Source organism: Sphaeramia orbicularis, chromosome 11 (assembly GCF_902148855.1).
Source record: "Sphaeramia orbicularis chromosome 11, fSphaOr1.1, whole genome shotgun sequence".
In the NCBI taxonomy this organism is placed as follows: domain Eukaryota; kingdom Metazoa; phylum Chordata; class Actinopteri; order Kurtiformes; family Apogonidae; genus Sphaeramia; species Sphaeramia orbicularis.
The window spans coordinates 28,797,768-28,812,371 of NC_043967.1; the positions used below are offsets into that span (position 1 = coordinate 28,797,768).

The following is a 14,604-nucleotide window of genomic DNA, read 5'->3' on the forward strand; positions in this document are numbered from 1 at the left end:
TAATTTTTATGTCTAAATAAAACATTCATCATAAATTTTAGGTTGTAATGAGGAAACAGTTTTTGTATTATGTCTAAAATAAGCCATTCAAGTATTATATGCTAACACTGATTTCAAACTGTCTTTGTCTCCGCCTAAAATGAACCAATTGAAAAATTATCTTCAATAAACTGTCACATTCATCCCGTTCCTCATTCCTCTCCCTCCCGCCTCTGTCTCTGGAGCATGTTCATCTCTCTGCCTATTTGCCTATCCTCCTCTCACCGTCATTATTGAGGTCCATTTGTCTGAAGATCTTATCCGTCCTCTTCTCCGGCGTGGATTCATCCTCTGGCATCTTCATCACGGATGACACCATCTTGTAGATGGCCTGAGAGATGGAGCGAAGGAGGGAGGGAAAAAAAGAAGACGGAAGAGGTGGGTGTTTGGTCAGGTGGGGGTGGAAAAGAAAGATAAGTGAGTTCAAGCCAGCAGGGATCTATTAGAAGAATCAGCAGGAGAAAACTAAACCACAACCAAGTGAAAAGGCAGACTTTAGTTTTCAAGATGCTTTTCAAGATACAGAAGTACAGTCTTAGCCATTTATCAGTGAAGTGACTATTTTTGGTCATTTGTTGCATACATTACAAGACAGTGCGGCAACAGTTACAGTGAGTCAACAGTTACAGGTCAATGTGGTCTCCAGGGTCTGTACACTCAAAACTGAAACGTTGACTTTAATAATTTTATTTTGTCAACAGGTTCCACGTAAATGTATTATGTTAGTTGAAAGCAAAATGTTAAGTTTCATCTAAAATTGAGTTAGATGAACTTAACATTTTCGCTTTCAACTAACTAATACATTTACGTGGAACCTGTTGACACAAATAAATTTAATTAAAGTCAACGTTTCAGTTTTTGAGTGTAAGGTCCACCTCTGCATGAACAGTGAGTGTACCTGCTTTGTTAGGAACCATGAAGTAATGGTACTAATGTAAGGAATGATGTTCAAAGGGAGAATGTGGATGTGGACAGGGGTCTGGATCAGCACTTCTGTTGGTGTAATGTTCTAAAGTGATATTCTAATGCTCTAAAATACATGTTCTTTTCACATTACATGTGTTTTTCTTGTTTTTTTTTTTTTTTTTCATTTTTTATACTTCCTGGATTTTTTATTTTCATTTCTGCCACTTACGGGTAAGGAACCAAATAAGGCAGTGTTTTTTCAACCTTGGGTTCGGGACCCACGTGGGGTCGCCTGGAATTTCTAGTCATTGATAAAAATTAAAAAATAGTAAAAAACTTACTAATAAAAAATATATGGTGAGTTGACAGAGACAGTCCAATCCATAAAAGACAATGACAAACTCTGAAGCTGGAACTGAGCACTGTGGTATGTTTATCTGTCAAATGTTCATTGTGGTCAGTTTCAGATGCTGCAGCTCTTTCATAATTCATAGTTTGAGTTCTTGTTTGTTCAGTATTAATTGTCAGCCTTGTAAATCCAAGCTGGACTGACTGTACATATCCTGACCAAGGAAAATCAAATTCTCACTTTGTGCAGTAATCTACACCTGGCTTTCTGCCTCTGTCCATAATAATATCCATTATATAGACTAAATGTTGTCTAAAATTAATGTTTATTGCAACATCGTATAGCAAACTATTACATGATTGAAACCGAATTCATTTTAGCAACAAAAATGTCTCCGTTTTGAATGTCTGGGGTCGCCAGAAATTTGTGATGTTAAAATGGGGTCATGAGGAAAAAAAAAAAGGTTGGAAACCACTGAAATATGGTAACTTCAATTACCTTGATTTTCTACATGACAGTAAAAAAATGTTTGGAAATTTCACATACGTAATAAAGTCTTGTTAGGTCCTCCAATAACACACTAAGGTTTAGATGTTGAATTTCAAAGTATTTCTATGAGTGACCTATAAAGGGTTAAATCTCTCATGAGTCAGTGACATTTGCTTTTGATGCTTACATGTTGCTTCCCTGGGAAGTTTTTTCTGCACATTCTAAGCCTTTGTTTCCACCACACTGACAGACATCACAGGTGCCGTTGGGTTGGGGGGGTTTACGAGCAGAGCTTATGCTGTATTGATGTGATACATCTTTATCTGTTGACTGATATGACTGCATGCGATCCCCTGACAGCATTAAATTAACCTCTGCAAGTGTGCGCGGTGAAAAATCCACGGGCCTGAGGCTGGGATCTGCAATCAGCTTACAAGCCCATTAAATCTGCTCCACTGGGAGTATAGGGTGTTAAAGTGACTGTAGATCAGTGTCACAGCACCATCCTCAGAGGGGTCACATCAAATAAGCCCTCAGTGCTTTTCACTAAGACAGTCTTTAAATTTCTGTCTTTGTCATGTCGCATACTGTAGTCGTTGTAGAAGAGCAGAAGAAAAGCACTGAAGAACTAAGAAATGAAAAAAAAAAACAGCCCAGGTCCTCTATAGACTACAATGCAAACACTGGGGGTGTGTATTGGCAAGAATCTGGTGATACGATACAAATCACAATACTAGGATCATGATATGATATATCACGATATATCATGATACTGTTTAAAAAGCAATTTTTGTTTGTTCTTTTTTTTTTTTTTTATTATTTTCCTTGAAGCACTGAATTACACCAAGAAACATGCACAAATACTAAACACATTTTTAATTGATTAGAACAGGATCTAATGTTATATCACAAAATTTTCCTGTGTTAAAACTTAAATTATGTTTTACAGACATTACAGTTTAAGATCCTGTTCAAATGTTCATATTCTACTACTTAATAACTAACATCATAACATTATTTTTGTGCAATCCCAAAAAAGGATCTAACATTGGGTACAGTTACATGATGTTTTTTAAATCCGATTTATTTTTCCAGAAGAAATTAATCCAGAACTAAAGTAATTTCTCTTCTGTTTACATGGAAATGTTAAACCTGAATAAATGTTTACATGAGAAACATTTATTCGGTTTCTCGCAGCCCTTCTGTTATCTTAGCTTAGCATAGTCACTGCATTTCCATGGTCACACGTAGCCAGTTTTTTAAAGGTGATTTGTTGTCTTTTGTAAGTGATTTTGTAAAATCCGATTCTCCCTAATTATTTCTTTAGATCCGCGACTTCCTGCACTCATACAATCTTGGGACAGTTGTGTTGAAGGAAGTTGGAAAATCTTTTTGTTGGAAGGGATGCATGCGCTAAATTAGCCTTGGTTTACCGTTTTAGCTTTGCATTAGTTTTTAATTCCCAAGATTTTCTTACTGCAGTAAGTCATATCACCATGATTTGAGCCTCAGTTTGTGATCATATTGACCCCAGCGGACTAAAGTAATGATTAGGGAGAACTGAATTTTACAAAATCACTCATAAAATACTACAAATCACCTGTAAAAGCCTGGCTACATCTGACCATAGGAATGAAGCGATTATGCTAAGCTAAGCTAAACTAAGCTAACGGAAGGGCTGCGAGAACAAGGCAGTCGGTGCACTGCAGTGTAAACTGATTTGCCCACTTATCGAACTCATTAGTGCATGACAAATGAATGAATAAAAAACAAGTGGTGAACTCTTCCTTCAGGGTTTTCCAGGCTGGTAGATCCCATCAGAATAGTCCACTGGAACGGTTTGGTAAGACTAGACTGCATTGCATATTCTTCCGCCAGCGCAGAATGTGTGCGTCATCGCGACAGGACAAGACAACGAGCATGTGCAGAATGGCAGGAATAAAGTCCAAACGGAATAAAGGGTTTACATGTCCGAGGAAGAATTTAGATCGGATTCAAAAGTGGATTAAACCAGTGACTTTAATCGGGTTTAAATTTAATCTGAACTTTTCTTTTTCAACTGGAATAAGGTGTTTACATGGGCATCTGAAATAGGATCTAACCTTTAATCAGATTAAACCAGGAATAAAAGTTGTCATGGAAACGCACGGACTGTTTAATAAAAGAGTGTTAAATAATAATAAATCAAAGACAACATAAAAGAAAAACAAAAATGAACCTCCACAATATCTGCATTTGAATAAATACCCAAAAAATATCGATACAGTACTTTTTAATATTGATACAGTATTGTGACATGAAATATCGCAATATATTGCAGAACCGATATTTCCTTACACCCCTAACAAACACACAATCTTACATTTTAATCCTTTGTGATTTTAAAATTTGCGGTTACTTGCTAGACATTATTGTGCAAAGTATACCACTACTTTCATGTCCAGAATTGATGAGCAGTGTTATTTTATTTCTGTAAACAAGAATATGAATAATGCAACTATAAAAGTCAGTTAGTTGCTGCCTGCTGTGCAATTTTCAGCTCCACAAAGGCAAGAATAGAGCCTGAGATGCTGTTTATTTCCGTTATAATAGGAGCACTGTTTATCACAGAGTTTTTTTCTTTTTTCTTTTCTTAGAAAGTTAAAAGGAACATCGCATCCTTAATAAATTCTCTTTATTGGCTGAATGAAAATAAAAAAAAACACTTAACAATCACAATACATTATTTAATTTCTATTTCCTGAAAACATAGACAGTAATAATAGAGCCTTTAGGAAGCACTTGATGTAGTTTTTATTACTTTATTATTAGCAAGAATATGAATAAACTGGTATTAAATTAAATTAGTGATGAATCACCCTGAGGCATGAATCATACATTATTAACAGCAGGAGCCACTGTGATGAAGACACAGATAAATGAAATGAATTACAAAAACATTGTACTGTCACTAAATTAGAGAGTGTTTTCAGGGGAACTCATTTCTCATTAAGAGGATCAGGTTCTCCTATAGTTCACATCCTCCTCGTGGTTCAAGTACTTTAGCTACTTCAACTACTTTATCCATCCACTGAAACTGAAAGCTGCAAACTCTTGGCCATAAAATGAAAATTGATTTTTTTTATTTTTGTTTTACCATTCCTTCTCTACTCCAATTGACCCTCCTTCACCCCATTCCTATGACCTTTGTGCACCACGTGTGTAAAAAAAAAAAAAAAAAAAAAAAGCATATTGTGTCCATTACAACCACCCATGTTAGCTTTAGGCCAATAGAAACTCAGATTTGATTGTGATGTGCTACGCTGTCAGTCTGTCATGAATCACTCGTTTCATTCAGGGAGTCATCAACTGCTGCTGCTGCTGCTGCTGCTCATCTGGGCTTATTAGTCAATTGGCTGGAAACATCTGAGTCAGTCCACACGTGGCACAAAGTTTTATTAATAACAGGACTTTTATATCATCCTTTATAGCTCAACTGAAAGACCTTTACAATGTGTTCCATGTACACATTCGCACACACAAATTAACACACTAGTGAAACAATTACTGGGGGTACCTCAGGGGTCAAGCACCAAACCACCTATCTTTCAGTTTCTGGATAACTCATTCTACTTATGCCACATTTCCGCTATGTGAAACCAGCTTGACTAGGCACGGCACGGCTCGACTCGGTATTCCTGGAGACTGTTTCCATTAAAGGATACTACTGACTTTACAGTACCTGGACATCATAGCGATGCGGCACGTTATTTCCGTGTCGTCTGCTCAGAGAGTTGCTGAAAACTCGCTCATTGCGTGTTGTCTCGTCTGAATTTTTACGTCGGCCACCAAAGACTTAATCTCCTCGACCGACCATGGTGTAGTTTTGGGCTGTTATCATGTGGATTAATGTACCGCTATATTTACTGTCCACTTCCGCATCTATTTTTTGTAAAATGGCGGGTCACAAAGAAAACTGTCTGACCAATCAGTGGTCTGCAGTGTTATATGTCATGGTTTAGTATCACTTGGAACCTCGGCGGAGGTGATACCAAAACTAGTAATGGGTATCAGATTCCAGGGTCCTTTTTCATAATGGAAACGCAAAAAGGCTGAGCCGAGTCGAGCTGGTACCACGCAGTGGAATGCGGCAATAGTGAACCCAGTTGAATAAATGGGTTGAATAACAGCAGTGCCGAATTTGTAAAGTGGGAGGTGCCAGAAATGCAGAGGGAGGGTGGATCCGGTTGACTCAAACGGGGGTGGAGGTAACAGGGACCAGGTCTAAAACATAATGTAAAAAAGCTTAGCATAGCTTAATGTCTGACAACTGTAATCAATCATCACCAAATTTGTTTTATAAATTGTCTGTTTCTCTCATATACAAATCGTGAAGACAGAGTGAATGACTGGACTCAAATGTGCGGTGCTGAAAAGAAAGTGTTTTATCAACAGAAAAATAAGCATCCATTAATCTCGGGGTTTTCATTTAGATTTTTGCAGAGGTGAAGTGGACATGATTAGAGATATCCATGCATAATCTGGTGTTGACTGATCACTGTTTTCAGACATCAAGCTACATTAAGCTTTTTTTTTTCTATAATGTGCGCCTATGGAGAGGAAAATTTTAATGCATATAATATCCATAGAAGTGGAGTTTTCGTTTTGATTTTAGGAGAGGTAAAAGTGGGCACAACTAGAGATGTCCACATGAAATTTGGTGATCACAGTTTCTGGACATTAAGCCATGTTAAGCTTTTTTACATTAAGCGTTTTAGACTATCCCCTCCCTCCATCTTTCCCTTATAATTGACCTTAAAATGCATCTGAACACAAGATTTTTGTGTAACTTCGAAGGGGAATAAAGATTAACAAGACAGATAACAATTAACTTTTTTTTTTTCATTTATGCTATTAATTTTTTCATAGGGGTGCTGGATCCAATGAAATAGGTTCCGGATCTGACGTTGGAGGTGCCAGATCCCGATCCAGCTGGATCTGGCTCAAATTAAGCCCTGAATAAATGGGTAAATAAACAAAACCCAAAAACAATCATGCCAAAGCGGCATCTGATTATGAAATGCCCAGAATAGAAAGGGAAAAACAAGGATCTTTTACTTCTTTCATTGTCGTGTCTTATGGTATGATTTGTTCAGAGCATATGATCTGAAGAAGAAGCAATAATATCTTAATTTTAAGTTGAATTCACCTTAGACTGACAGCTTTTAACTTTAAGTGTCTGGAGTTATTAATATGATAATCTATGTTCTAAGAGCTGCTGAGATAAATTACAAATGAAGTCCAAATAATCCTCCATGTAAAAGTATATAGGTGATGATTGAAAATGAAATGGTTGTTATGACAACAAAACAGAAGTATGACGACTAAAAAGTTGGGATCAAAGGCTACAAATCATTTGCCAGGGTAAGTACGCGCTTGGTCAGTGACACAAATGAGGAGGTTCTTAGAAAGCACTGTACCCTGCTGTACGGAACCTGAGTCTGCAGGGCCTGACTACAACCAGATGACCAACCAGGAATGCAGGAAATTCAACAATATATTCCTTCTGAAATGAAAAAAGTGAACCTCAATGTCTGAATTAAATTCCTATTGTACTCAACAGACCTTTCACTAAAAGTTAGACAGTAATCACCCATAATAACATTAACACTGACTGGTGTAAATCAGTATTTTCAAGTAATTTCCACTTTATTCCCCCAGGGTACCTAGGGATGGGAATCCATAAGAATTTAACGATTCTGATTCCATTATCGATTTTGCTTATCGATCTGATTCCTTATCAATTCTCTTATCGATTCTCATTGAGAGAGTACAAACGGGTGTGTTTGTATTAAGTGTCTTTTATGTTTCCATCTCTGCACAGAAAATATAACATAGAACATATACAGTATGTACAAATAATAATAACAGATGATGCCTGGCCTGGTTTTGTGGGGGGGGGTACACTGAAAGTGAAACTAAAGACGCTTTACTAATTCCTCTATTGCTGCATTTCCATTACGTGGAACCGGTTCAATTCTGCCCGTCTCCTGTTGTTGTGCACCTCATTTCCTTTTCCCTACCTTCGGAAACTTGTACCTGAGGGAGTATGACGTTTGTTGCCCGCACCGGAACCAGAACTGGGCCCGGATGACGGCCTGGTGTTCACTCTGCCGCTAGATTCACAAGCATCGCTAAGTAGCGAATCAAATGAATCACATGCTGTGGGCAAATGTTTGAGCATATTGGAGGGATTCCACTCTTTTGAAGAAATGGAAGCTTTGACAGTGTTCCAGTGGACCTGGTGTCGTCTTTTTAGACCGTTTCTGCCTCAACACCATGTTGGCTACGTTCTGACCAAAACAATGCAACGTACACATGATGTCATCGCGCATGCGCAACAAAGGTGGAATCGATAAGAAGAATCGTTCTGCAGGCAGGCAAACGATTCCAAGGAATCGAGCAACTGGGATCCGGTTCTCAAAAAGAACCAGTTCTCGATTCCCACCCCTAAGGGTAACCTTTACATGTCAAAAGTACGTGTATGTTGTAATACTGCCTCTTGAAAAACTAGTTGGAGAAACCTCAGGGTGTGTAGGTGTGACCATGTCTGTTGCTTGACGTGTTGTTAAACAGATCTATGTTCCCTTATCATTACAATCTCACTGTCATTGTATTCATGGACACAATGGGCCCCTCCTCTCTTCCAGCGGTGTGTAACCTCAATGAGCTTGAGGATAATCCTAGTATTCTGCACACTCAGGGATAAACTCTGGTTAAATTTAACTTGCTAATCCATGAGAACCCAGAAGCACACACACACACACACACACACACACACACACACACACACACACACACACAGACACACAGACACACAAACACACATATGGCAGGAGCTCCAGTCTATATCAACATATGAGCTCTCTATTCCTTCCCCTCAACACTGGAAGGATTTTACATGACAGTAATGTAGTGCTGTACTTAACAGTCTTAATGCACACTGTTGCTTGTGCCAATATTGCAGCCGGTACATTAAGTCAGCCTATTAGCCTTTGCATATCCGTGCTTGAGCCTCCTTACACATTCACTTCCCTGAATGTAATTACTTAAATAATTAAAGCCAGCATTTTATCAAATACTCTCTTCCTTTGTATTGATGTCTTCGCAAAAGTATTTAAATATTGTGTCCACTTATAATTTATAGTTGCAGGATTGTCTGGAATCGGAATTCCAAGGACAGTGTTGCAGCAATAAAGAAAATCTAGCCTCCTGCTGGTGCCAAATTTGTTCCTTAAGTGCATTACACTATCAGCTGCACCATATGGATTTATTAAAAGAGACATTGCAAGTGACAGAAAGATTTCTGAAAATGTTCTGGGATTTTCTGTCACTACACATATGCCATCGCCGTCAGCATGACTAATATTTGGACCTGCATATGTTTTCGATCTGGGACTCTTGGATTGATCATAAAGGAACTAAAAACTGTCTGGAGGTGGGAAAATGTAGGTGAGAGGAGGTGAAAATACACCCTAAACTACATCAGCTGAAATGTAATCCTCACGCTTCAAGGAGTAGAATGTAGTATTGATGTTCCAAATTTTCAACAGTAGGTGGAAGTTGCACATCAGAACACACTTATGACTAACAAAACCACCGCCGAATCAATGCTATGTATTCACAGACTGCATCACTGGATAAGTACAAACTCACTGTTTACACACATCTGTGTTAGGTATCATCACTGTTTCTTCTTCAACTAAAACTCCTGCTGGTTATTTTTACAGTCAAACAAAATATCACTGTGTTTATAATCTTCACATGCTGTATCAGCTGATAGTTTACATTATAGCGCTATTAGCATGGCTCTGTTTTTAGACAGAAAACAGCCACAGTAAAACCACAAATTACCTTCTTTTTCTCTACAGTTTGTGTTGTCAACAGCTGCACTAAAGATCTGTTTGGAAATGTCCAAACGAAGTCAAAATGGTCACAGTTTAATCTGACCCATGGGATAAACAAATTATGAACTCAGTGAAGATATAACATCACATGATAACTTTGTGCCTTCATAAGCCTCATCATCAAACTCACACATGTAGAGTAAACACCACAATTAATCCAGCTTTTATCTGTCTCTAAAAGTTGCTTCTTAAAGATTATCATCTTATCTTGTCACTTTCTGTGGTTTTGGTAAAAGCCCTGTGGCATTTTCTACATTTTCCTCACCCATGAGAAACCATCAGATGACCCACTACTCCCTCTAGCGGTCACATAAATCTGTTGGACTGTCGGTGTGAATAGATTTGGTTCATATCTCTACAGACTAACAAACTGGTGTCTTTGGCATGACTTCAGAGCTCTTGTTCTCAACATTCTAACGATCATTTTTAAAATATTTGAAAGTACGAAATTCTACATATTGCACCTCCAAATCGCTTTCCAATGACCTGGTAAATGTTGAACCTCAGCAAATGGTTTGTTTAAAGGAATGAAAGTCTACAAAATTATAATGCACGGACCCTATAAATACAAGACTGCTTAACCCATAAAGACCCAGCGCTACTTTAATTTCATTCCCAAATGAAATTTTCTCTATATCTAACCTTTCTTAGGTGATTTATCCCATTTATTTATAATAGTATCCTCTGTATTTTGTATTTATCAGTATAAATAAGATATTTTCCTTGTATTAATTTACCTAATCATGTATATGTTCATTAAAGCTCAGATTAAAATTGAGAGTTTATTATCAGAAACAGACAAACTGAAGAAGAAAATGAATTTTGTGTAAAATATATCATTAACTGAACATAAAACAAGTATCTCCATCCACTGTCATTGATCCAACTACATGGTTTTACTGGTGAATCAATGTTGTAGAAGATGACAGTGTTTCCACGGTATCTATGGAGCCTCTGTACATCCAAATGGCTCATATCTGATAACCATGAAAAGGTGACAAACTGCATTTTACACCAAATAGGATTAGTGAATCAACAGGCATTAAACATTTTGGTTGCCAGTGGATGTTTGGGTCTTTATGGTTAAAAGAAGGTGAGGTGAAAAGTAAAAGATGCCCTAAATTCTTTTATATGCCTCCTAATTAAATTTCATTATTAGTCTTCCTTACCTGTACAATCTCCAGCATTTCCTCACGGCTGATGTAGCCGTTGCCATCCAGGTCATACATGCTGAAGGCCCACTTCAGTTTCTGCTCCAGCTTCCCCCGTGATGTCACACTCAAAGCGATAATGAACTCCCTGAAGTCTATCGTCCCGTCGCCGTTGGTGTCAAAAGTTCGGAAGACATGCTCAGCGAACTTAGAGGCATCACCATAGGGGAAGAAATTGGCGTAGATCTTCTTAAACTCTTCAACATTCAGGGTTCCACTGGGGCAATCCTTCAAAAACCCCTGAGGCGAAAAAAAAAGAGTGAGTATGAGACAAGACAAGACAAAAATACGTGCTTTAACAATGTCTTTCTTCATTACATATATATACCTCTACATATTTAACTTCACGTTTATAACTGACCCAAATAAAACCTTTTCATTCAAAGCTGGAACAATCCACAATTAAATTTCTACTCAAAACCTCTGGTCAGACTGAAGAAGTACTTTCTCTAAAGCAGCTTATTCTTGGGTATTTAACAGCTGGTTCTATCTATGTTTCAATGAGTCACCTTTAAGAAAGCAGCACAGTGAAATAGAAGAAAAGGGAGGTAAAAGTCACGCCGGTCCTAGTTTTTGTTCAGAGGAAATAAAGGTCTTATTCTTTCATAGAGACTATTAAGACAGAGACGGTAAGTCTGTGTCCTAATTTGAGGGCAGACATTTTGACAATCATATTAAAATGTAGTTGCAAAAAAGTCATCACAACCCTCCTATTAATAAATGTTTTTTCATTGATAGAGTCTGGCATTTTCAGTCACAGCTTGAAGGGAGATTTATCGACTCAAGGTGCAGATTTATGGCCAATAAAACCCCCCCAAAAATACCAGCAGGGTAACTCTGAAGACACATGCAGCACCTTAACATCCGGTGGAATATACTATACAGTTTATATGGCATCTGTAGCATCCAGGAGCTGTTAATCTTCTGACTTGACCAATATCATAATAAGTGAAAGCCGGGGTCAGTGAGGCTTTAGTCATAGGTCATGGACGTAACAGTTCAACACGTACAGCGATTATACCGGACAGCTGTTCCATAGGTCTAATCCATGCCAAAGCCACCCCAGCCGTTATAGAAAACACATACTCCAGCACACCAGATGAGGTGATCATTCATCAGTCCACTCACTGTGGCACTTTATCATCCGAGATCTAATCCGGTCTCTTCTGTGGATAATCAGACTGGGAGTGGATGGTGGGCTGCCTTGGAAAGAGATGAGCATTGTCAAGAGTCTGGGATTCTGTCAGTATTACTGATTAGAGAAGATAAGCCACTGACAAAGTTCACAAATACTCTATGACATGGAGGCTGTCTGGGGCTTGCCTGGCAAAAACAGGCCTTTTCCAGCAAATAGTGAATGAATCTTGGAACCGGGCGACACGGTGGAGCAGTGGTTAGTACTGTCGCCTCACAGCAGAAGGTCCTGGGTTCGATTCCCTAGCGAAGTTTGCATGGGTTCTCTCTGGTTACTTCAGCTTCCTTCCACAGTCCTAAGACATGCACTAATAAGTTAATTGGTTAATCTAAAATTGTTGTAAAATGGTTGTTCGTCTCTATGTCAGTCCTGCGATGAACTGGTGACACGTCTAGGGTGTACCCACCTTTGCCCATAGGTAGCTTCAATAGACGCCAGGATCCCAACACCCTCTCGAGGACTAAGCAGTTCAGAAGATGATTGAATGAGTCTTGGAACCTAAAAAAACCTAGTAAATTTGCCACCACTGCCCACTGGTTCATAATATGGTTACTGCTCCAATATTTGACAACATCCTTTTTCGATTGTTGAATCCTTTGTTTTGTTCTTGCATGAAACCTGCCATTCTCATGCTCCTTTCTAGCTTTTCTGGATCTCACTATATCACTAAACAGCACCAACTCAGGGTTTGTTGGTAGACCACTGTATATTCTTTTTTCTGCCTGTTTCTCAGAATTCCACACTGTTGTGTCTTCTCCACCCTGTTTCCAACCTATAGAATATGGCATGGCCACAGAGGTCAGAAAAAACCTTCTATGTTTTAGTTTCACCTGAAAACAACTGTCTTGTTTCTGAATCAATTTGGTTAGGCCTTGATAGGACAACAGTGAAAATACTGGTACACGTTAGGACTGGGTTATCAAAACCTACTAAAACATCAGACTGACCACTTTAAAACAACAGAGCAAATTTAGTTTGTAAAATAAACCCAATCAAAGGCAAAAAAAAAAAAAGCAAAAACAGTGCGTCATTATGGAAGAGCAAGCAATGTTGTTGTCAAACCAAATCTAGTCACTGCCTGGTCAAAAAAAAAAAAAAAAATGCCACACACAATATTTCACTGAACTGCCTTTAGCTTTGATTCCACGTCAAATCCACTGTGACACTGTTTATGCCAATGCCTATGCAATGTCAAAATAAATGTCACATTATCCATCCATGGCTGCATTAATTTTTCACCAAGATTTTGTAATGATGATGAAGGTGATGGAGTTAAACCAAGCATCTCATTCCAAAGATTCTCAATAGGGTTCAGGTCTGGAGTCTGTGGTGGTCAATCCATGTGTGAAAATAATGTTTCATGCTCCCAAAACCACTCTTTCACAAGCCCAATGAGCCTGATGATTCCTGGCATTGTCCATTGTTCATGTTCTCTATCAAACTGATGCCTGTTTAACAAATGAGAAGCTACTCAATGAGTTGGTATAAAAAATGAGTTACAGCTGAAACATACTAATCACACACTAATTAACCAATGCAAGGCTCTGTCCTATTTGTTTAGTTAGATCCAAGTGAGGACTTTTATTTTGGCCAGGCTGTGTAGACAGTGACCTAATGAGGTGGGTCTACTGAAGTTCTCTCACTTGTCGAAAATCAGCCATATTCTCAGAAAGTCCAACCAACTCCAAATTGGTACTTGCATGAACCCAGAAATAACACTGTCAGTGGGTAGAACTGGGAGCAGAACCAAATGTATGCACCTAATTTCCCACTTTCTATGTAAAAATGTTAAGACCATCAGAAGTGCTGACAGTTTCTAGCAACTTCTGAGAACAATTAGTCCTTTGTTGTTACAGCAAAGTCTTCATCCATGTTGACAAGTATTGCATAGTCTTGGCTCGGTGACGGCTCAAGTGTTTAATTACTCGCTGAGAGGTGTAAATTTCTACATGCAGTGCACAGGAGCCATGTTTTTCGTCATAAGAATTCTAAGCTGCCAATTAACACAGCTCACTGTCATATAAATGTAGTAGCATAATAAGCACAGTTTTTCTCTGTGACTTGTAAATAAAATGGAGCGACCAAAGTACAATACATTACATCAGGAATATGTTCGTGAAATGTCTAGTTGTAAAATACTGTATGATATGATCGAGGGTTCCTACGTACTTTATACCAACTCCTGGAGTTCATGGTCGGAGAACTCGTATTCTCCCGGAGGTCCTGGAGCATCTCTGGCCGGAGCTTGCTGTTCTGTTTCCCATGGCAACCGAACAGGAGTCTGGGTTTCCTTGACAAACAACAGTGACTATAGCACCAGCCAGGCTGTTTTCACACCTGTCAATCAGAGATAAGGAAACAGGAGGTCAGCAATAATTAAGCGCAGACGAACAGACATGGAGAAGCAGGTTGGTCAAACAGCAAATAGAATGTCACTGAAGTCCCTCAGCAAAACAAAATATTTAAAGA

At 38.5% G+C, this 14,604-nt stretch overlaps 1 pseudogene; it reads right to left on the reverse strand.

The window, feature by feature from the left end:
- LOC115428237 (hippocalcin-like protein 1) overlaps positions 1-14,604 on the reverse strand; it is a 78,261-nt pseudogene that overhangs the window by 3,183 nt on the left and 60,474 nt on the right.